The following is a 23485-nucleotide window of genomic DNA, read 5'->3' as shown; positions in this document are numbered from 1 at the left end:
ACTGAGCCCTGAAACTTCCATTTGCCTTAGGCTTTCTGATATGATTTCTCTGTCTCTGAACTCATGGAGAATGCTGGCCTCTGCTGGGTTCCACTGCTCGGTTCTGCAGCCTGGGAACTGTTTCTAGGAAATAAATTTGGGGGAAATCTCTAGTGCTTATATCATTTTTTCCACTCATCTCAGGGATCACAGTTCTGCACAATTATACCATAATCATTATTTAATATGCAGTTAAGCATCATAGCTATTTGGACCCTTCTTTCATCCTATTTTAAGATAATGTATCTTGTTTTTTTTTTATTCTATACTATGCAACACAGAGACTTGCTATAGGCACAGAAGAAATACATACTATAATAAATTAACACTTTTCCATAAAAAAGATACAATAAATTAAGAATTTTAATTTTCTCCAGCTATCAAGACTTTGACACATTAATAGTTTTAGAAATGATGGGAGAACACAAAACCCATCTTAATATGTCCTCCCAGCTAATACGTGTTGGAAGGGCACTGATGTTAGAATCACAACACATAATCACAATAGGATAGTTGAATTCTATCTCTAACAACTAATTAGATGTTGACCTTGAGCAAGTTGCATTGACTTTTTTGAGCTTAAGTGTCCTTTACTCTAAAATAAGAATCACGCCACTTGCTTCATTTATGTTTAAATACAATCATATAGGTCAAATGCCTAGCACTGAGCCAAGAGTGGACACTCAATTAGTTACAACTCCCTGAATGAATTAAAAAGAAAATATTAGTTATATGGTACATAAAAGAGGATATAAGATTCTGCTAGTTTGATTGGGTTTGATACATAAAAGGCCAAGATATTGAAACCTTTCGTATAGATGAGTTCTTTAAGTGGAAAGGCTTGATTGAATATAGTTGTCTAAAGAAAGAATGAGGCATTCAGAAAAAGGATATTGATCAGCAACAAAGCAGAGAGTCCCTGGCACACACAAGCAATGCCCGCCAGAGCCTTGTTTTGGAAGGTGGCAGGGCCCAAGGCCATGTTGAGGAGATGCAGGCATCTGACTTTAATAGTCTGATTCTACTAAACATTTAAATTATAAAACTAATAATCTCCTTGTTCTAGTTCCACACATTTGAGGCAATGTTCAAATAATAATTTGGCTCTCTCAGATAGCTTACTTATAGGGGGGAGAGTGTATTGTTCAGAGAATGCAAGTGTTTGGCCCTAGTGGTCTATAATCTTTCTATTTTTTGCTTAAATAAATTGTGTTTCTTAGGAATACATTGATGTTGTACAAGCTCAGTCAGCATGGATCAGTGGATCAGTATCTGTTGTTCCAATTGCTGTGGGGCACATATGAGGTCAAAATTCTGAGACTGTAAGGGAAAGTAGCTAACAAGCAAATTCAATGCCAGCTAATCTCCCCAGATAGTGTCCAATTTTGAGACTATAACTTGTTGTACTTAATATTTTATGTCTATGAGTAGAGAAAAATTGGTGTTTACCTATTAATCAAGTTCCATAAAGTGAAGTAAATTTAGAAGACAGTCTTCAAGTGTTATAACACTACTGAGAAGAAGTGAGAAGCAGAGAGAGGAGAGAATTTGCTAAAAATTCAATCCCTACCCTAGGTAACTTTTTTGGTCAGTTACCTTTATCAGTTGAAACACTAAGTCCATTTGTTTTGCATTTCACACCGCACAAAGTATTCATATTCCATGAAGGACATATCCAAAAATGTTGTTTAGCAGAAATGACAAAAGGGAAGAAAAAGGTTTCAGTGGAGCGATTAATGGTTCTTTTTTTTTTTCTTTTAAGATTTATTTATTTGGGGATCCCTGGGTGGCTCAGCGGTTTGGCGCCTGCCTTTGGCCCAGGGCGCGATCCTGGAGTCTTGGGATCGAGTCCCACATCAGGCTCCCGGCATGGAGCCTGCTTCTCCCTCCTCCTGTGTCTCTGCCTCTCTCTCTCTCTCTCTCTCTCTCTCTCTCTCTCTCTCTCTCTGTCTATCGTAAATAAATAAATAAATAAATCTTTTAAAAAAAAGATTTATTTATTTATTCATGAGAGACACAGAAAGAGAGGCAGAGATATAGGCAGAGGGAGAAGCAGGCTCCCTGCAGGAAGCCTGATGTGGGACTCAATACTGGATCCTGGGATCATGCCCTGGGCTGAAGGCAGACTCTCAACCACTGGGCTGAAGGCAGACACTCAATCGCTGAGCCACCCAGGCATCCCACGATTAACAGTTCTGAGTATGATAGCCTTGATATTGACTAAAATGAACTAAAAATGCCTTGGATATATTAAAAATAGTTAGACCCTTGCCATATTTCACCTCTGCCAGTCTATTCCATATAAAGCACACTTTTCTTGGTTCACATCAGAAGCCCTGATCCAAAATGGTGAAGATAACACTTTACATGAAACATCTAGATGTTATTCATATTCCCTTATAAAAGCAACATAATGGAAGATGACTGAACACTTGTTGGCTGCCTATAAAATTTCCTTTTCTTCCTGACCCTTTCAACAGCTCTCAGTTTTCTTTTGGGGATTCATATGCTTCTGGAGAAGAAATGTCTGCCCACCTTTGCTACAGGGGTGAAGTAAATGATGCAGAATTAGAAGGGAAGTATAGCTCTCTCATTACTCTGGTTACAGTGATTGATTCAGGGATGGATATGTGATTTAATTCAATTAAATTGGAGTGAATATTCAAACCTTTGCCTAGAACTGTGGGATATGGGCACATTACTATCATTCAAATGATGTAGGGTACAGATGTGAGGCCTAGGAGTATAGCAGCCAATTTTAACAACACCAACAAAGAAAAATGAAGAACCAAGAAAATTAGGAAGGCAGAGGCAAAGCCCCTGTGGCATCATTGTCCTAAAGCTCAATCTGTGGTTAATGATGGATTTACATCTGTACATCTCAGTTATATAAACTAATAGACTCTCATTTATTGATTAGGTCAGGTGAATTGATGTTGTTTGTTTGCAACATAAAGTTTTCATGTGAATACGGAAGCAAATTGTACACTGTACTTAATAATACTTTATTATGATTAGATATTTATTTTCTCTATTTTTTTATTTTCTCTAATTTTTAAATAAAAAACAGAGGTAAGTAAAATTTCTAAACCCACATCAATTTTTAGTGTTATAATTTCACTGAAAACAATGCTTTTAGAAAAGATTCTAACACAGTGTGAACAATCTTCTAATAACACAAGTGTTATTACTTACTTATCTGTGCCATCAAATCAATATAATCTTAGCACTAAAATTTCAGTTTTACAGTTTAATCTTAAGCCACTGTGAAGAGCACCTGAAGGAAATAACAGAATGTTCTTGGGCGTAAATAGATTTCTTAAATGTACAAAGTTGAGAGATACGTTCTCAAAAAAAGAAGAAAGAAAAAGAAAGAAAGAAAGAAAGAAAGAAAGAAAGAAAGAAAGAAAGAAAGAAAGAAAAAAGAAAAACTAATACTCAAAAACTCAATTCATCAGGGAAAATAGGATGAGAGAAAGCCTAACAGTATTTGGTCTTAGGCAAATTTGGTTGTGCCCTCTCATTTCCCACATAGATCTAACATTTCAAATCTTTAAAAATGAAGGTAGCACACTAACACATTTCATATAAAGATGGAAGTGTTAGTGAAAACATGATTGCATCCTAAGATGCTACATGAACTTGCTTACTCTATAACACCTTTCATTATTCACAAACTTAATTGTCAATATTCAACTTTTGAGGACTGGGTCCAATACACACTCCTAGGATTTTGGTTATTTCCTTTTCTATAAGATTTAGAATCATGGTATCAGTAAACAGTTAGGGTTTTGTGTGTGTGTTGTGTGTGTATGTGTCACAAAACAGAAATTAGTTCTAATCTGAGTAAATGGTAATTGTTTGTAAAAAAGGAGATTATGGTGTGTGTGTGTGTGTGTGTGTGTGTGTGTGTGTGTGTGTGTGTGTGATCCCAGATGTGAAATCACAGAATTGATAGAAGGCTAATGTAGCAGATTTGGAATCAGGAAGCAGCAGAGAGAGAAACAAAAGGACACATGCATGCATACAACAGGGAACAGGCTGCACAATAACTGTCTCTAAACAGCTTTAACACTTGGGCAAGAACCTCACCCTCCCTACGAGAGGGATGAAATACCTCCAACCTTCTGCCTCACCACCTAATTTGGTCGAGATGCAAGTTCCAAGAGATATGGGTCATATGGTCAAATGGAGGCACATGAAAGGAAAGAGTGGTTCTGGTCTCTTTGGCTTGTGTTTCTGCAACGAGCAGTAGACACCTGGAGTCCCTCTCCCCACAAGAAATTGGAGCACTATTATGAAAAGGCCTTGCCTCTAACCAGACAAACTGGTATAACACTGGCAACTGCACTATCTCTAGAACAGGGATCCCAAGTGGTTTTTAGCTTCTCAGGTGGCCAGGATACTGAAGGAGTAAATGGCAAGATTACTATCATTTTGCTTTGTCATTTTAAACTGGTCAGAAAATTAAAATGTTTCTAGAAATATAGACCTCAAAGGTAGAATGCCACTACTCTGGTAAGACAGTTTTGAGGAGGGAATTACATAGGGATAGCATTTATGATCATGCTGTGTGACGCTCTGAAACATAGTAGGAGGAAGATCTTGAGATTATAAACCTGCGAGATTATAAACCACTTAAGGAGATTGGCCCCTTTAAATCCCATGCCAATAGTCAAGAGCAGCCTTCTGAAGAGAAAGTGCTGGTTTCTCAAATTTGCCCTTAAGGAAGAGAATACAGATGAAGTCAGTTAATTCATGAAAATGTCTTTACAGGTATCTGTCTTTTTCTAAAGACCTGCATTAGGGTGGTAACTACTGTTCTCAAAACAGTAAAAAAATCAACAGTAAAAAATAAAAGCAAAAATCCTCTTATTTCTTTTGGTTAGAGAAAACAGGCACTAATGCAAGACTTTCATAAAAGCAAAGCAGCCTAATGTGAACTTTCAAAGTTTCAGAAAGTGGAGGATACTGGTCACTTTACAAAAGTTTTCATAGGAACACTCTAACTTTCGTAGGATGACAAGGGTAGAGGGTGAGGGAGGGGGGCTGTTTTGGAAATAGCACACTGAGCAAGAAAATAAGGTAGTGTATTTATTTCAAGTCTTTGTCCTCTAAGTTTCTACTAAGCAATGTGGTTTATTTCTTATCTGTAGAATCTGCCATGATGCACCTGATTGCCAAGTGCCTTGCCTTTGCTATATTGGATTATATGAAGCTAGCTGAAGGAGAGATCATCCTTAGATGAAAGCCTTTGAACAAAAGCTTTGGGGTTCCTTCAATTGTAGCTAAGCAACCCAAAAGAGAAGGTAGGATGAGGAAAGGGAAAATGCATCATTGTTCTTTAACTACCAGCCCCTGTCCTTAAGGCTCAGAATGGTCATAGAAGAGCAATCACACTTTCCTATAATATAGCCCTTTGTAAATGTAATACACTAGAGCAATATCTAAATACTCAGCGGGTTCTGACGGTTCCATCCATCACAATACCGTCCTCACCATGTCATTGCCTCAGAGGAATGGATGCAAAATGACAGTCATTCAACCAGCCGAATATAATGCGCCAGAGAAAATACATAATGTGAAGTCACTTAGGCCCTTTGATATAGCTTTGCAATATGTATCTCTTCCCCCATTCCTTAGTTGTCTGAATGTAAAAGCCAGCATGATTACACACTTTGCACAAATTCATGAACAAAACTCATTTCCCTAAAATAGAAAAAATATAAATTTAGAAAAGGCTGTAGTTACATTAAAATTGATTGCAATTTTGTTATGACCTATAAAAGATTAGTTAGAGATTACAGTAAAAAAAAGTGTCACCTCTTTACTTTGTCTTTCTTTCATATTGCTATTGAGGAATACAGTTTAAAATTTATAGGCAGGTAGAATACAAAAGTAAAAATTATAGCATTCATTATAATTTTTTTCTTTTATGCAAGAATTCCACAAAACATTGACTACATTTTTAAGTGCATTAAAGGAAAAGTGTTTATAGATTCTCTTCAAAATAAGTATAAATTATTTGGATATATAGAGCTATATGTCTATAATTAAAAAATAAAATAAATAAACTGAAAGTCCCTCATTCTCTCTTTTCTTTTCCTGTGTTTGTTTTTAAATAAATTGTACTGTGTATATCAATATTTAAGATGATCAGGTGCTGACTTTGTAATAAATCTAATTTTTTATCTGGATGTTTTACTGCAGACTATTACACAAATATATGGAATCTCAAACAAATACATTTTTATTTAGCATAGCATTGAGGAAGACAGCTGCAGTAGTATAATTATAAGAAATCATACCAGGTATTAAGTAAGAAGACAGCTCTGGTCTCAAATTCTTCTCTTACAGCTCATGAAATGAATTAATATCTAAGTTTCAAAATAAAATGTATTCTGTTGCACACTTTGATGTGGATTTTTATTTTAACAACATTAACATGGACACCTTCAAAAATCATTAAGGATAGTCTTTCATCTTAGGCACTGGGGATCTTCCAGTGAACAAGACAGAGACTATGCCCTCTGAGAGCTTAAGTTCTAATGGAGGAGGTGAAAGTCAACAAGACATCAAAGGATATTATTTGTGATAGATAAGTGCAATAGAGAAAAATAAAGCAATGTAAGGGGAGAGGGAATAGCCATTTGGGTGTGTGGTCGGGGAGGCCTCTCAGACAAAAGGGATTTTGAAGAAGAAAGACAGTAAGATGTAGGGGAAGAACATTTCAAACCCAAGCAGGGACATATTAAAAATCATGTCTTTCCTAGAATCACACAATAATTTAACAGGACTCAGATGTGCTTGTGGGCTATATAGACAAAAGGCATTGAACTTGGTGGCCTGGGTGGCTAGGTGGTTGAGCATCTGTCTTTGGCTCAGGTCGTGATCCCAGGATCCTGGGATGGAGTCCTGCATTGGGGTTCCTGTAGGGAGCCTGCTTCTCCCTCTGCCTATGTCTCTGCCTCTCTCTCTCTGTGTGTCTCTCATAAATAAATAAATAAAATCTTAAAAAAAAAAAAAAGCCATTGAACTCAAACTATGTGCTTCCCCAGCTCCATTTCTTTGTAGACTAGCATTTTCTCTTAGGTTACCTGACACAGGAGAACTGTGACAGAGGGGTAGTACAAAGGCAGAGACTCGGAACTGAGGAGCCTCAATGGGTCTCATTTTGCCACAGGCGAAGTGACCCCGAATCCAAGGGCTGATGGATGGGCCTCTCAGGATACCTAATGACCTTCACTAGAAAAAGATCTGCTCAGCAGCAGGATGCTTGGCTCCCCAGGAGCATGGCCTGACTGAGTGAACACACTGGGAGATACACCAGCTAAGGCCGGAGCAGAAACACAGGCAGACTCTATAGTTAAGACTGGATCCACCTCGACTCGACAGAGATCTGCCCGAGGACAGCCAGGACCAAGAAGCTGATGCAGGGGGGACCAGCCCAAGACCTCATGTGAGGCCAGGACCCTTCTCTCCCTCCCAACATTGGGAGGACAGGAAGCTGTCACTCCTGGGAAGCCAGCCACCATGTGGGGAAGGTGCAGGGGAGAATGGGGGGTGGAGCAGGTCTGTTAGGCGTGAGCCACCCCATGGACTGTTCGCCTGACAGACGTGATCTAGACTGAGACTCACCAGGGCCATTCATCTCCACCTTCCCCATGTTCTTGGCCCAGCCCTGGGAAGCAGAGGTTGGTAAACAGGAGGAGTAGGTTGGCCAGAGAAAAGAAAAAGGTGCAATTTTATGTGTTTTTAGGAATCCAGTGTGTTACCTAGCAATCCTCAACTTGGAGGTCCAGGGACTCCGAGAAGGGTGGCTTCGGCAAGAAACCAAGTGGTTTTTAAATAGTGGTGGCCTACGGCTCAGGCAGGAAAGGGCATCGTGGTCCCCAGCGTTTCTGGTGGGCCCAGGAGAGTGGAGCCTGAGCAGAGAGGGCTGGGGACACAGAGGACAGCCGGAGGGCCAGACCAGAGCGTGAGCCTGCTGACCCAGGCAGCACAGCTACCGGGCCTGGAGGAGGCTATCGGGGCTTGGAATCTGCTTTCTACTAACTGAATAATGGAAGTGTGTTTGTGTCGGGAGTCTCCATTTGGAGCACCAGCTCTCCTAGATTGCCTGCGCTGAGTATTTTGAAATCCCTAACAAGGCAGTGAGATTCAATTATGTGTACTCGACACGATGCTCTACTGCACTGTTTGCAGGGGTGTTGGGTTGGAGGAACAGGAGGGGAAAGGGCAACAGAAGGAAAGCCTCTTGATGCTCAGAGGTAACGACATAAAAATTTCCCCAGATGGCAGTGATTGAATGGGCAGGATCCTGGCTGCTGAGAAGCCCTTGTTCCCACAGCATCCCTCCCATTCTTGCCCGGATTGAGGAATGTGCCCCTGAAGGATGGGAGGGGAGATTTAAGGAAAAGCATTCTTCAGGGTTTTTCAAAGGCTCTACAATCTGGCCTTCCTCATAGCCAGAACTGGGTTAAGATTCCAAGTCTTTCGTCCATAGATGCCCTCCAGACCTCTTGTTCATGAATTACTGAGTTAAACCTTTAGTCCAGAAGATCTGATAGGCATGTTATGCTCCATTATCAGCTTTGTTATCTCACTGGAGAGTCCAAAGGGAAGGCTGCATTAAGGCCGTGATCTTTGTATTTTTCCAGTCCATCATCTCTCTGAATATGACCAAGAAATTGGTCTTCATTTTCTTTAGAAAGATTTTTAAAAATACGAACTTTTATTTTTCAATGTATAATTCAGGTGTGGGTACCTTCTCACTATTTATAGACTTAATTATAGATTGTAAAACTAATTATACTCTGTGGTGTTTCCCTCTGAAATTGCTCCAGATATTCTACATTAATCTTCACTACATCTTTGTGAGGTGTGGTCATAAAATCTATTAAAACTCTGTTAATAGAAGAGAAGGAAAGTGCTTTGCCCAAGGTCACTTGCCAAATGAGTGCTGGGACCTGGCATAAAGCCCAGGTCCCATGATTCCTGCTCCTGTGCTCCATCCAGGAAACCTTGCTGCCCCTAAACCATGACACCACCTCGGGACTGACTGCAGCTCGGCTAAGACCTTCCCAGAGGTGTCTGGCTAGCTAGAGGGAGTGCAGCCCACTGCAGGGCCGAATCTATTCCAACCCTTACACCAGAAAGTAGCAGAGACTAAACGGATTATGGGATGACAAAGGAGCAGTCTGCCATCTCCATCCAGCGCCTCAGACCATGCTGGATCACCTCAGGCTCATAGGCCCTTCATTGTCACAGTGACAGCAAAAGCAGAGATGCAATGTACCAGACAGTCACATCAATCTATTAAAAAATTGAGAGTTTAATGCTGCAGGGCCCTTAAGTTATTTTTCATGTCTCATCCCATTTAATCTTTACAAAGCTTCTCGAGGTATATGTAATTATCCTAACACATGGCTGGTAAATGTCAGAACCAGGATTTGAACTCAAGTCTCATGGCATCTTCCACTCTTAGAGCAGACACAGCATGAAAGTGGGATGGGGTGGGTGCTGCTCATGGGAATGGGAGAGACAACCCAGGTCTCTCAGAAGCTGGCTCACTAGGGACCAGGAGATGGAGTGGAATGTGTGTCTGTGTCATGTTACCGCTTGACTGTGGTACTAATTTAACGTTGTGACCCTAGCACATTTCGGCACCAGTGTCAAAGCAACTGCAAAGAGATATAAATGATGTTCAAATAAAACATGCTGGAGGAATGGAATCATGATAAATATCCTTCTGGGGGAAGCTTGGCCTCTTATCTTTCAGGGCATAACTGCTCTTTTTTCAAGACATTGAATGATCACTGCTTTGCAGACATGTTGCAGCATATTGATGCTGTATATTCTGACATTTAAAAATATGCCCATCCAAACTGGGACTGGTTGGAATTAGTGTGTGGCCAGTAAGGATAAGGAACAGAAATGAGTGGGTAATATGTCACTTTCTGAAGTCTAGAAGGAATGTTTCATCTGCCAATAGTTGCATAGTGAGTGTATCAGCCATTTCTGTGCAACAAGCTACCCCCAAACAATGATTTATTTAGTTTATAATCTGTCAGGCAGCAAATTGGTTTGGGATCAGCTGAGTGGTTCTTCTGTTGGTGAATTATCTGGGCTCTCTCATATATGTATCTTCAGTAGCTGTCTGTCAGCTAGGTGGCTCAGAATCCAGGCATTCATGGGATTATTTATCTGGGGCAAAGGTGGTGATTGGACCATGTGTTTCTGAGTACCCAGCCAGTCAGCTGGACTTCTTCACATGGTCCCAAAAGCAGCAAGAGAGGAATTCCTAATGCCCCCGCACTTTTCAGTTTTCTGTTTCTTTTAGGTTTACTTCTAATGAATCAGCCAAAGCAAGTCATGAGGCCAGTCTAGACTCATGGAGGTGGAAGTAGATTTTACCTTTGGGGGGAGGAGCTACAAAGCATCATGGATATTTTTGCAATTTACCTGTGCCTTCTGGCTACAGTGACTTACATTGTTCTCATATGAAACATACGTTCTTCATTTCAGACCCCTTAAAAGTCTTCATCTGATTAGGGCATCAGATTTGATGTTTAGGGTCTCAGCATCTCTTCTAATATGAGTTCTCAGGATCCCTGGGTGGCTCAGCAGTTTAGCGCCTGCGCCTGGCCCAGAGCATGATCCTGAAGTCCTGGGATTGAGTTCCACATCAGGCTCCCTGCATGGAGCCTGCTTCTCCTTCTGCCTGTGTCTCTGCCTCTCTCTCTCTCTCTCTCTCTCTCTCTCTCTATTTCTATCTGTCTCTCATGAATAAATAAATAAAATCTTTTTAAAAAAATAATAACATGAGTTCTCTATATTCAGAGACCAAAGAAGATAAGATATATGCCTCCATCACACACATTTCCTATATCCACTCCGTATAGACAGACCACACCGTATCATTCCACCTTAGGTCAAGTAAATATAGCATACCATTACAGGCACTCCCCCTTAGAAACAAACAATGACCAGTTCAAAAGAATTCTGAAATGCTGCAGGACAAACATGCCAGAAACAGAGGATGCTCCTTCACTAGAGCTTGGTTATGCTCCCAGTGCACTTCCTTGAGCACTTCCTTGACTGTAGCCTAGGAATGGTTTTCTGATCATTGTTCTTCTTTGTACTTTTGGTTCCTTCTCTGAAACATCTTTTTCTTTTCACCAAAAAGTAGCGCATTTTGCAGGTGAGTCTATCTTCTGCTGGTGGAATTTTGGGAGCCTAGAGACATTTCTACAATTTGAACATTCTCAGTCCCTGTAAGTTAAAGCTAGCACTCTTTTGCTTGGATGAAACCCTGACACCATGTCTTTCAGTTTTCTTAGAAGCTTTCTTATCTAGTTGAAAGGTAGGCACAACCCCAAATCTTTTATAGATCTTAACAATTTTTCTTATAGCCACAGTCTTGATTTGATCTTTAACCTTAAGAATATTTTACTGTCTGGTAAGGCAGAGTGGGAGTTATTTTCTAACTCAACTGGTCCAGAGTATCATAAATTCCCTCAAAATTCTGCTTTAAAACTAAATAATTCAAAAAAATAATATTTTTTTAAAAAAACTAAATAATTCCTTTAAAGAAATCCCCCAAACTAAATAATTCTCTCATCACCCTTCTTCATAACTCATCACCCTCTTCTCATACTTTATCACAAAAGAAATGACACTTTTAAGATTCTGTCCCGTGATCTCCTCAGCAAATCCGAAAGTTCATCAGGTACTTTGTCTTTCCCAAGGTGTGACAGGTGTTAGTTTTGCCAATTGTTGTACTCCTGTATAGAATGTGGGTCACTGTCTTTCCAAATTTGCAAACAGCTGTTTCTGCCTCCTGCCTTGTCTCAAAGCCGGTGCTGCTGCTGCTTCTTCTTCTTCTTCTTCTTCCATCTTCTAGCTTTTTCTTTTGGCAGCACCCCACTTCCAGCTTCCAGTTTCATCATTATTATTATGTTGCATAGTGTGAAAACTGCCCAAATTTATTTGCCTTATGGTCTTGTGGATCAGCATTGTAGACGGAACATAGCCAAGAGAGTTTTTTTGCCCATCTCTGCTGTATTCACTTGTGAGTCTGAATGAAATTCAGCCAAGGACCTTTGTGTTAATTGGCCAGGTGTGAGAAATAGGGGCACGGTGGGGCCATGTGGTTTTCATCATCTGGCAGGTCAGCTTTTCTACACAGGCTTTTCTACATAGTGGAGATGGTAGGGGCCTCCAGTGCAGTGTTGAGGAAGCTCTAAGACAAAAATGTTAAGCTTCTTCCTGTGTCACTTTTGCTACTGTCTCATTGTCCTAAGAAAGTTATAGGCCAGTCTAGAGTCAAGGGGCCATGGAAGAAAGCTCTTCTCTATCATTTGTCATCTATTCCCTGTTACCCATGAGTTCTTCTTTTTCTTTCTACTTTAGTCTTTTGTTAGTCCTAATTTCTTAAGAAATGATGTTTTGTTTTCTTTTATTTGAAAGCTTTCTTGCTTGAATATGTCCTTATTTTGCTCTGGCTTGATTCATAGTTCGGCCTGGTGTATAATCTAAATGAGAGATACTTTTCCTGCCACAGTTTGAAAGTGTCCCTCCACTGTCCTCTATATTTTCCTGTGACTGTTGAGAAATTTGATGAGACTCTAAAATTTGATCCTTTGTATTTGACCTCTCTTAAGTTGTGAAACTTTGCCTCAGTTTCCTTCTATTAAAAAAAAAGTATAATAGTCCTACCTTTTTCAATGTGCTATGTGGAACCACATACAAACGCAACATATATAAGGTGGTTGGCCGAGGCCTGACCTATAGGAATGGCCCTGGAATGGTAGTGCAGTACTCTACCTTCACTCTCTTCCACCAGCATAATTAAAAACAAGGAGTAAGGATTTGACATGTACCAGACCACTTCTCATTATCCCCCATAACCAACCTCTTCAAAACATCCTCAGAAATATTTTGCAAAATATTCTACAGAATATTTGTGAATTAAAACTGAGAAGGGAGAAAGCTTTGAAGCTTTGTATTTATTCTATCATTTTTGGAAGGTGGGGTTTCCTTACCCTTCTAAGAAGGCTTTATGACTTGTTGGCAATAACCTGGATTTGGCATCCACTGGCAATGCCTCAGACTAAGTTGCTGGATCAAAAGTAGGAAGAGAACCTTTGGATCATATAACAAATAAGCTAATGCTGACTTCTGTTAAGAGAAAACTTAGGTGATTTGCTGTTATCACTGAAAGCTCAAACTTCCATTGCAGAGGTGATCCCATTCAAAAGGAGGGGTGACGGATGAGGTGACATTATTGAGCTGCCATGAACATCTGAACACAGTGATGAAATATTTATTCCCAACCTTCCACAAGGAAGATAGTTGTCTGCCACTGCTAAATAGGGATAAATTTTGGAGGATTAGGGAAGTTGATCCAATATGAGATTTGAAAATCCTTACCTGTGTTCATCCCTTACCTCTCTTCCCTCAACTACTCAGATGATAAAAAGGTGTTTAAAAGTGACATAGCCTCTCTTTGTCATGCAAATATGAATATGAAATGTGAATAAAAATTAAATCATGAGTTATAAATTAAAGAAAAATAAAAACACTAAAATTGTTCTGAAGACTCCACTTTTCCCTGAGGAAATTAAGCTTGCAAATGTGTTCCTTTTTCTCTTAAGGAAATATTTTTACAGAGGCAGATGGGAAATCAGAAGACAATTCAAATGAATTTTGATTTTAAGCGTATACATCTTTTTATTTACTGCAGATATTATGTGAGTTTGAAGAAGAATGTAAAGTCTCAGGTAAGATCTTGCAGAAATACAAAGCAGTAGAAGATGTGGCAAAGAACGTTTCATTTAAAGTTTTAGTCAACCATCAATGTTACTTGTGCTCACACCAATTTTTCATGATCTAAACCTGTGATTACTTGATTTATTAAAACTACAGGACCAGGGCTGACACTGGGTACCCTCATGACCAGGGCCATGTAATAAAATGATAAACAAAGCTATATCAGGTCTCAGACCCCACTTCTGAGAGCTAAAGTGAAACTCAGTATCTACCTGCCCACATGCCAGTATTTAAGGACATTTCTTTCCATTTAATTATCTTGTGGCTTTACAAGTGAATTAAAGCCCATGAAATCATTCTCCCACTTCAAAAAATTTACTGTGCTTTATGGAAGCATGACAGATAAACAGAGAGATACAAATGCCTACAACTAATTTCAATAAAAGATTGGCCATTACGCATGCTATAACACAAGTATAGATACACTATGGTTATAAGGGCCATTCCACACCTCAACTTCAACTAAGGCTCAGACTTTTGATGAAATTATGAATATAAGTTATAATGGTGTAGAGAAGCAGACAGTGGCTGGAGGCATAAAGACCGATTAGGACACTGTTCCTTTATTCTAGGCCCAAGGTAACAGGTACCTGAAACTGGGAATATAACTGGAATGAGAAAAGAGTAGATATGAAAATTATCAAGACAGAAAACTGAGGTTTGAGAAATTGATTTGTTACCATTCTCAGAAAAAGGACAGAGATACAGGAAAGAACCATGAAATGGATCTAAAAATTTCTACCTCTAGTATTTAGAGTGATCAGACTTCGGAAATTTGGCCAAAACATAACCTTTTCAGCCCTAAAAGGGACACCATCTTCTGTGAAAACTCCAGATTGAGTGATCCTGTAGGCTCCGCACTCCTTGTAGGGTGGGCATCTCAAGAGAAACCATATTTCATAGAAGTCTACTATGTTCCTGGTATGGGATTAGGTACTTGGGGGAATACACATTGAAATCAAACTTGTTCATTATCATAGATTACCTGCTATTCTTTTAGAACTGATGGATTTGCTATGTTCTGGCAGCACTTTGGAACCCAGTGCGAGGCAGCACTCCTGCCCCCAAGGGAAGGTCCAGAGCAATAGGTTCATAGATGCCAAACAGGCTGCATTTGTCAATTTTGCTTCCTCCTATAGATGCTCCAGGCATTGTCCTTCTTGGTCATCTGGCAAGTAGTGAAGCAACATTTTAAGGCTTGAAGAAAGAGGATGAAGAGGTGGTCAGAACCATCCCGAATTCTCCAGTGCTAGGGCACTGAAGTCATCCTCACCAAGACCAGTGGTTTCTAGAACGAAATCCAGTGGATGTGTCTCTGTCTCCGTAGCAGTCAGGAATGGCAGATATGGTATAATGACAGAAAAACAATTCTAACTGACCTAACCAAGAAAGGAAATTCATTGGTTCATAAAACTTGAAAGTCGTAGGTTTCCAGTGAAAGTCCTCACCTGGAGTCCCATTGGCCTGGTGGGCTCACAGGCCATCCTGTACTCAGGGAAACACTGCTTGTTTGCATCTGGGAACCATTAAGTGGGGTTCACTCAACCCAAGTCAAATGAACCAAGAGTAGGAGAGGCAGGGTTTCCTCAGGAAAACTAAAGCACATTCCCAGAAGCAGAAGGAATAAATGCATATCCATGGCTGTTTATTGTGTATGACTGGAAACCTTCAACACCCTCTTCTCTTGCCCTCTGATGTCATTCTTTTTTCTACTCCAACTTCCCAGCCTTCCTCACAGGATGTACCAGACCCACTTGCACTTTGCCCTTTCAAAACTTCATTCTGGGGATGCCTGGGTGACTCAGTGGTTGAGTGTCTGCCTTTGGCTCAAATCATGATCCTGCAGTCCTGGGATGGACTCCCACATCGGGCTCCTTGCAGGGAGTCTGCTTCTCCCAACGCCTATATCTCTGTCTCTCTCTGTCTCTTATGAATAAATGAAATCTTAAAAAAAAAAAAAAACACCCAAAAAAACAAAAACAAGCAGCTTCATTCTGTAACTTTGGAAAGGTTTTCAGCCTTTCGGTGATTTGCCTGGATTCCTAGCTAGAGAGGCCCCAGTGAGACTCACATCATTTCAACATTTGCAGAACTCCAGCCCCTGCCAACAAAGCCACAAGGCCTGACTGCCATCTGTCTCAAACCCCCTGCGGACTAGGCTTTGGCAAAGCCTCATTGTGCCCATTTGGAGGAAGAACTAGAAGTTCCAGTCCAGTCCTGAGATTTGAGGAAAACAGACCCCTAAAGGCTCATGTTTCCTAGAAAAGCTGGTTAGTACAACTAAGAAACACTCGGAAGTTACCGCACAGGGAGGGAGGGAGTGATTCACGAGAGGCAGGAAATGAGGAGGAGCTAGATATTTGCCTAACAGAATATTTCAAAGGCAATGTTTACACAGGGTCTCTCTCTTGAGGCTGCATGACCCGACACCAGGCTGTGTTTTCTCGTGGGGCTGTGCACCCCTGAGTAATGCACCCATGTGTTTGCTTTCCTGCCTCTCCTACCCCATTCCTATTTTTGTCTTACTCTTACAGCCCTGCCACAGTGTCCCCACACCCCTCCAGTAAAGTGTTCCTGCATCCTTTGCTTTGCTTTGCTTTGCTTCTTAGGGAACCTGGGCTACGACATAGGACTGTCCTCCTCAGGTTTCCTCCTAGACCACTTATCTTTTCACAACACAAGTTCTTCTGGAGAGACACCATCCACTCCTGAGGTTTCTATAATATTTATACATATTATGTATATCCCATATAACATCACACACACACACATACACATACGTTATATATATATATATATATATATATATATATATATATATATATATATAAAATGATCACTATAATCTGCAATCTGATGACACCCAGACCTCCATCTCTATCCCAGGCTCCACTTCTGAGTTCCACCTCCACAGAACCAGCTCTTACCAGAGGGCCCTCCTGAAAGGGCTCATGGAAACTGTGAACTAACATGCCTCCAACATATTTACGTGCCAAATCCAAACTGCTCTTCCCTTGACATTTCTTCTTTTTGCTTTTGACATTTCCTTTCTTGGTAAATGGCACCACCATGTTTGCTTAAATTAGACATGTGGAACCCTTGACCCCTCTCTTGTCTCTTACGTCTCTCTGTTCACAACGTCTCTCATCAGGCCTTGGCAATTCTATCTTGTTGATGAGAACATCAACATTATTGCATCTCCACTGCTGTAGCTTCTCCAAGCCATCATCCGGCCTTTCCCGCAGTCTTCCAGCCCATTCTTTAGAGAGCGATCCCTGTAATACACAAATCTCAAAGGTTCTTTGTTGTCTTTTTGTAAATATTCTTTGATGTTATGAAGTCTGCATTTTATGCCCTACCTTCTACCTGCACGTTCAGGTTCATTTCTTGCCTCTCAACAGTCTGGGTTCCAACCGTATGCAACTTTTATTTCTGTAGAGGCCCATGATCTTTTTCACTTCTGAGTCTTCACATAAGCTATATCCTCTGCCTGAAACACTCTTGTCTCTCTTCACCTTGCTAATTTCTACTCATCCGCCAGGTTCCAGCCTAGCTATCACTTCCTCCAAGGAGTCCTCCTAGATTTCCACTCCTTCCCCCAGTTCAAGCAAAGGGTTCCTGCTATGGCTGCCACTGCACCTGTACTCACTGCACTCAGTCAGAGGGGCTGTTTAGTTGTCTTCCTTTCTGCACAGGAGTAGGGCCTCCTTGCCCATAATTGCTTTTCCCCAAACCTGGCACATGATTGGCTTAAAAATATGTCTAACGTTTAAGCACATTTGTGAATGTTTTTGTCTTTTCATTTTGTCGAGTCTAGGACATCCAGTTTCCTTTCCCATGAATTTCAGAAACCTAGCATGTACGAGCTTGCTTTTGCAGATTCTCTCTCTCTTTTTAGAAGATTTTACTTATTTATTTGACAGAGAGAGAGAGAGAGAGAAAGCACACAAGTAGGAGGAGCGTCAGGCAGAGGGAGAAGCAGGATCCCCACTGAGCAGAGACCCCCCAGACTGGGCCTCCATCCCAGGATGTGGGGCTCAATTCCAGGATGTGGGGCTCCATCCCAGTACCCTGAGATCATGACCTGAGCTGAAGGCAGATGCTTAACTGATTGAGCCCCCCAGGTGCCATGCTTTGGCAGATTCTTTTAACAGTTTTCATTACAGGACTACATGGGGTAGAATTATAATGACTTTTAAGGCACTAAGCTTTTAGCTAGATTATAACCACACAAAAGATATCACCACAAAGATGTGAATGAGATCATTATTCCATGTTTCAAAGTTTGTTTGCTTTTTGTTTTACATTCTGTTTTTGTTGAAACATAGAACTTAAAATCCGTAGTCCTTAAAAATTGATTTTAGTGCAAGTGACTAAATGAAACACTTGCCTTTATTGTCTACCAAAGCCTGTCACTTGTTTACAGAGAACCCGGAACACAAGTCACATTTTTATATACTTATTTTAGAGTGCAGACATTTTACTCGTGTCTTTTTTCTTGTGTTTTTTTTTTTTAATTTTGTAATTGGCTTAATATACTCTTAAAACCTTTTTCTCCCTTGTAGTGTTTATTTTAGCATGATAATTATTTTATGCAGTCATTTAAACCCATACTTAAAAGTGGCCAAAAAGCATTTAAAAACAATGCTTTTTCACTTAAAATAAGCAAGTTGCCAAACTCTTTTTAAAAATATTTATGACACTATGAAAATACATTTTTTAAAAATTCCAATGCATAAATATTCTGTGTCATATAACACACTGCTTAGCACTAAGACTAATTTCTCTCTAATAATATATTCAGTTGATATAAATTATTAATTTTCAGGATCCTAAAATGTTCTTTAAACTTAACTAATATAAGCTGAAGTAGAGGTAGAGATAAGGGAATTGAAATTTAGAACAAGTCAGCTCTAAAACTAGTTTTAGATTGGGATTCCATAAGAAGAAGTTGTTAAATTTCATATACAAATCTGTGCTTTAATTTGTTTCAATTCTGATATGTAAATGTAACTCAATTTTTTATTTTTTATTTTCATTTTTTAAAGATTTTTATTTATTTCAGATAGAGAGCAAGAGAGAGGGAGATGCAAGAGCAAGGAGGGAGAGGCAGAGGAGCCCTGCTGAACAGGGAGCCCCATGCAGGGCTTGATACCAGGACCCTGTGATCATGCTGAGCTGAAGGCTGATGTTTAACCAACTGAGCCACCCAGGTGCCCCATAACTCAATTTTTTTTTAAGTCAATCGAAGCTACATTTGGGGAAAATTAAACTGTAGCTGGTTCCCCTCCACCCCCAACACCAATTCTTTAATAAGTCTATTTCTAAAGGCCTACTCTAAAGAAATGAAGAAACGAGGAAGGAGAAAACAATCTAAATAGGCTTTATTTTTAACTTTATTTTTTAATGATTGTATATTCAAATTGTTTTACAATGTTAGTTTTCAAAGTAGGGCTGGCAACCTAGGGGTTAGCAGACATTGCTCTTAAGACATCTCCCCTCTTTCCCTTCTATCTCCTGGGAAACCTACAGTTTATCCTTAAAAAGTTATCAGTGCAAACTCTAATCTCACTAGCAACAGCACCCAAATTAACTTTGTGCATCCCAGCAGAAAATGGCAGTTAATTACAAAGAAAATAAATGTCTGTAAACAAAGAAATTTAAATTGTCAAAGAAAGAAATAGTCTAATAAACCAGAACTTAAATGAAGAAGGAAAGGTAGCCATGAAAAAATCTAATGAATCAAGTTAGGTACTCTATTTATAACAGTGCCTATACTTGATATGAATAAAGTTTGGTAGGCTCAAAGGGATGAAAAAGTAGTAGTCAAATGATCATGAAATAACCACTTAGCAAAGTTAATGCTGATCTAACTACCACATTTAAAAATATTAAATATTGGTTACTTATTTTTTACATTATTACAGCTTGTCTGGAATTTAGGGTATTTGATCATAAATATTCAAACTCTGGGATGAAAACCTACTTTGTAATCCATGTACTTCTCACTAGAACATACAAGTCTATTTTTTTAAAGATTTTATTTATTTATTCCTGAGAGACACAGAGACATAGGCAGAGGGAAAAGTGGGCTCCCTGTGGGGAGCCCGATGTAGGACTCCATCGGAGGACCTCAGGATCATGACCTGAGCCAAAGGCAGATGCTCAACCACTAAGCTACCCAGATGCTCCCCCCTTTTTTTTTATTGTTATGAGAACATAAGACAACAAAAGCCTTTTTTTGTCTTGAGACCACACTAAGATAATTTATCCTTATGAGAAAGAATTTCTGTTTTTAGAAGATGATGAAAAAAACATTATCACCAGGAAATCTGGTTTTATATGCTCCACTGGTCTCAGATATGTCTTTGCTTTATCAGATCGTACACAAAGTCAACTGATTCTTGAAAGTTTCTCTTGCCTTCATGGATGTATCTTGCAAGAAGTTACTGTGGCCAAGTTCAAAAAGGGTGTTGCCTGTGTTGTCTCTAGGATTTTGATGGAATCTTGTCTCACTTTTAAATCCTTCATCCATTTTGATCCATCCATCCACTTTTAAATCCATCCATTATCTTTGTGTATGGTGAAAGAGAGTGGTCTAGTTTCATTCTTCTGCATGTGGATGTCCAATTTTCCCAGCACCACTTATTGAAGAGACTGTCTTTTTTTCCAGTGGATAGTATTTCCTACTTTGTCGAATATTAGTTGACCATAAAGTTCAGGGTCCACTTCTGGATTCTCTGTTCTGTTCCATTGATCTATGTGTCTCTTTTTGTGCCAGTACCACACTGACTTGACAACAGCTTTGTAGTAAAACCTGAAATCTGGCATTGTGATGCCCCCAGCTATGGTTTTCTTTTTTAATATTCCCCTGGCTATTCGGGGTTGATTCTTGAAAGTGATGAAAGTTTTAACTGGTAATATGAATTAGCAGAAAAAAATTCTACATATTCTAAAACAGGATTTTGTTATCTTGGGGAAATATAATTAAGAACAAAATCTTTTCCCAATCCAATCTTCTCTGTAGAAGTAGAAGAGACAGAAAACAGTTATTATTGAATAAGCATTAAACCAGAATGTGATGATCAAAGGCAATGTTCTAAGGGATTGCAGAGAAAGGGAGAAATCTCACTCTTTTGTAAAGTCAAGTACATATAATCCACAGCATAGACATTCTCAAAATAAACCATAAGGAGTCTTTAAGTCAGAGAAGTTGACGGCACCGTTTATTAGATATATTTCATCCTAAATTCACCTGATAATCCCAATGACTATACATGTCTGTTAACTGGTTTTAAAGAAAGGAAAATACACTTCTCCTATCTTTACTGCAGGAAGTAGTTTTACAACTGGAAGCCAAGAGCTCATCCAAAATTAGGCTCCTACTCCCTTACAGAGACTGTGAGAGAGAGGTACAACCTCCCTTGATGATTACATTTCAAAGAGATGGTTCTCAGGTCCCAGAGAAAGACACTTCTGGGTCACAGTGCTTGCAAGATGCTCATTCAGCTTCTAAAAAGATTTATACATATTTCAAAGACATGGAGAAAGAACTTTTAATTACCAGTTTTCTAAGATAAATGCTCTAATAAAAGGCAGGGGAGAGAAATCGCTCTCCTTATTTTTAACAGGGAGAATTAAGCTTTCCAATTTTTATTTGTCCTTATAGCTACCTCAATTTTTTTTTAGCTACCTCAATTTTAAGTTTTTATTTTTACTAATAACTCTGGACATTTTTAGATGAAACTCATTTATAGGGGCCCCTGGGTGGCTCAGTGATGGAGCATCTGCCTTTGGCTCAGGGCATGATCCCGGGGTCCTGGGATTGGGACTCGCATCCACCTTCCCACTGGGAGCCTGCTTCTCCCTCCACCTATATCTCTGCCTCTCTCTCTCTGTCTCTTTCATGAATAAATAAATAAAATCTTTTTAAAAAAAGAAACTAATTTTTATACTATTTTAACCTACTAATACGTACTCAGTACTTAAAAATAAACCTTCTTGTCCCAAATAGGGAATTACTAAATATTGAGAAATATAGATTTTCCTGAGGGCTCTAGTGCTTGCTAATCACTCTGGCATTAGTATCAACCTATTGATGATAGTGTGAGGAAAAATTGAGAAGCTAAATAATTTTACTAAAATGAATGTTCTCTTGACCTTTAAATGGAATTAGCTTTGAAGTTGCTTACATTCAATATAGTGTTATCTTGGACTACACTGATTTAGAACTTGACTTATTTAAATCTTTGAAACATACCTAATTTATTGGTCAGTAATCCTTAATGTGGCCCAAGGATCATTTGTACCAGAACTGCTTAGGACAGTGGTTTTCAGATGGTAAGATGAGTAAGCCCCACCTGAAGAGATTGCTAAAATCCTGGTTGCTGAAGCAACCTCTATGGTTTTCCAACTGGTAGGTCTGGCACGGAGCACAAAGATTTCCATTTACAACAAGTTCCTACGTGCTGCTGCTGAGTTGGAAACACACTTTGAGAACCACTGACCCGGGTAGGGTATGTGGTAAGAACACACACTTCTGGGCCCCATGCTAGCAGAAAAATTCCAGATTTTTCTGGAATTGGAATCTTGAGATCTTCATTTGAGCATTCTCCTAAATAAGAGTTCAAAAAAAATCACTATTTGAGAACCTCCATGACAAGTTATTAGGTTAATTTAACTATCATTGACCAATAAATAAGCCACATGTCATCTATAAGGTTGGAAATAATGCAAAATGACTAATCCCAACTCTGGTATGGTGAAAAGAATACACAAGGCTTTGCATATGAACCTTCATCCTGCTACCCACCACCTTTGTGACATAGAGAATGTTTCCCAAATTATTATAAGAAATGTAAAAAATATTGTCTTTTGTATTTGATTTGATCAAAGTAGGCTTTTCATTTATTTGAATAAAATAGTAATACTCCAATGCAACAGAATAATAATTAAAGTTTATATTTATTAACCACCAATTCTGGTCTGGGTAATGTTCTAATAGCCTTACATATATTAATTATTTTAATCCTAATACATATCTTGTGAAGTATGCAGCATTATTATCTCTGATTTATAGAAGAGCTAATAGGGGTACAGAGAGCCCAAGCAAGTTGCTCAAGGCTATTGATTACATTAATTTCCTGTGTAAATTTTGTTTCCTAGATGTTTACGCACCTATAGTATAAGAAAGAAATTGGTGTCCACACTAATGTAAAGAGTTGTTCACAAAATGGATCTGAATTCCTTCAAATTTTGGTAGATGCTATCATCACAAAAATAAACGTAATAGGTAAATATTGGGGAGTATTTGGGGATAGCACTCTGATCTGTCACTAAAATGAACATCCTTTCTCAAATATGCCATCCAAAGTGGTCATGATTTTCACAAGTTTTGTAAATAAATATAAATCACTAAGTCATTTAAAATTAGCGACAAGTCATATAAGAATTTGTTATCTAGAACTTTAAAGATAATCTTATGAGAAGTCTAAATCATTCTGTTACAATGTATTTGGATACTATTGCTAAAGCCAGTAAGAATTCAAAGCTTAATTATTTTTTCAGAAACTTTAAACAGAGAAACATTTGTGAATGTATTTTGGAAGGCCAT

The sequence above is a fragment of the Nyctereutes procyonoides genome, unplaced genomic scaffold (genome assembly GCF_905146905.1).
Source record: "Nyctereutes procyonoides isolate TBG_1078 unplaced genomic scaffold, NYPRO_anot_genome, whole genome shotgun sequence".
Classification (NCBI taxonomy): domain Eukaryota; kingdom Metazoa; phylum Chordata; class Mammalia; order Carnivora; family Canidae; genus Nyctereutes; species Nyctereutes procyonoides.
The sequence above is the reverse complement of the archived record's forward strand: the minus strand, read 5'-3'. Positions refer to the sequence as shown.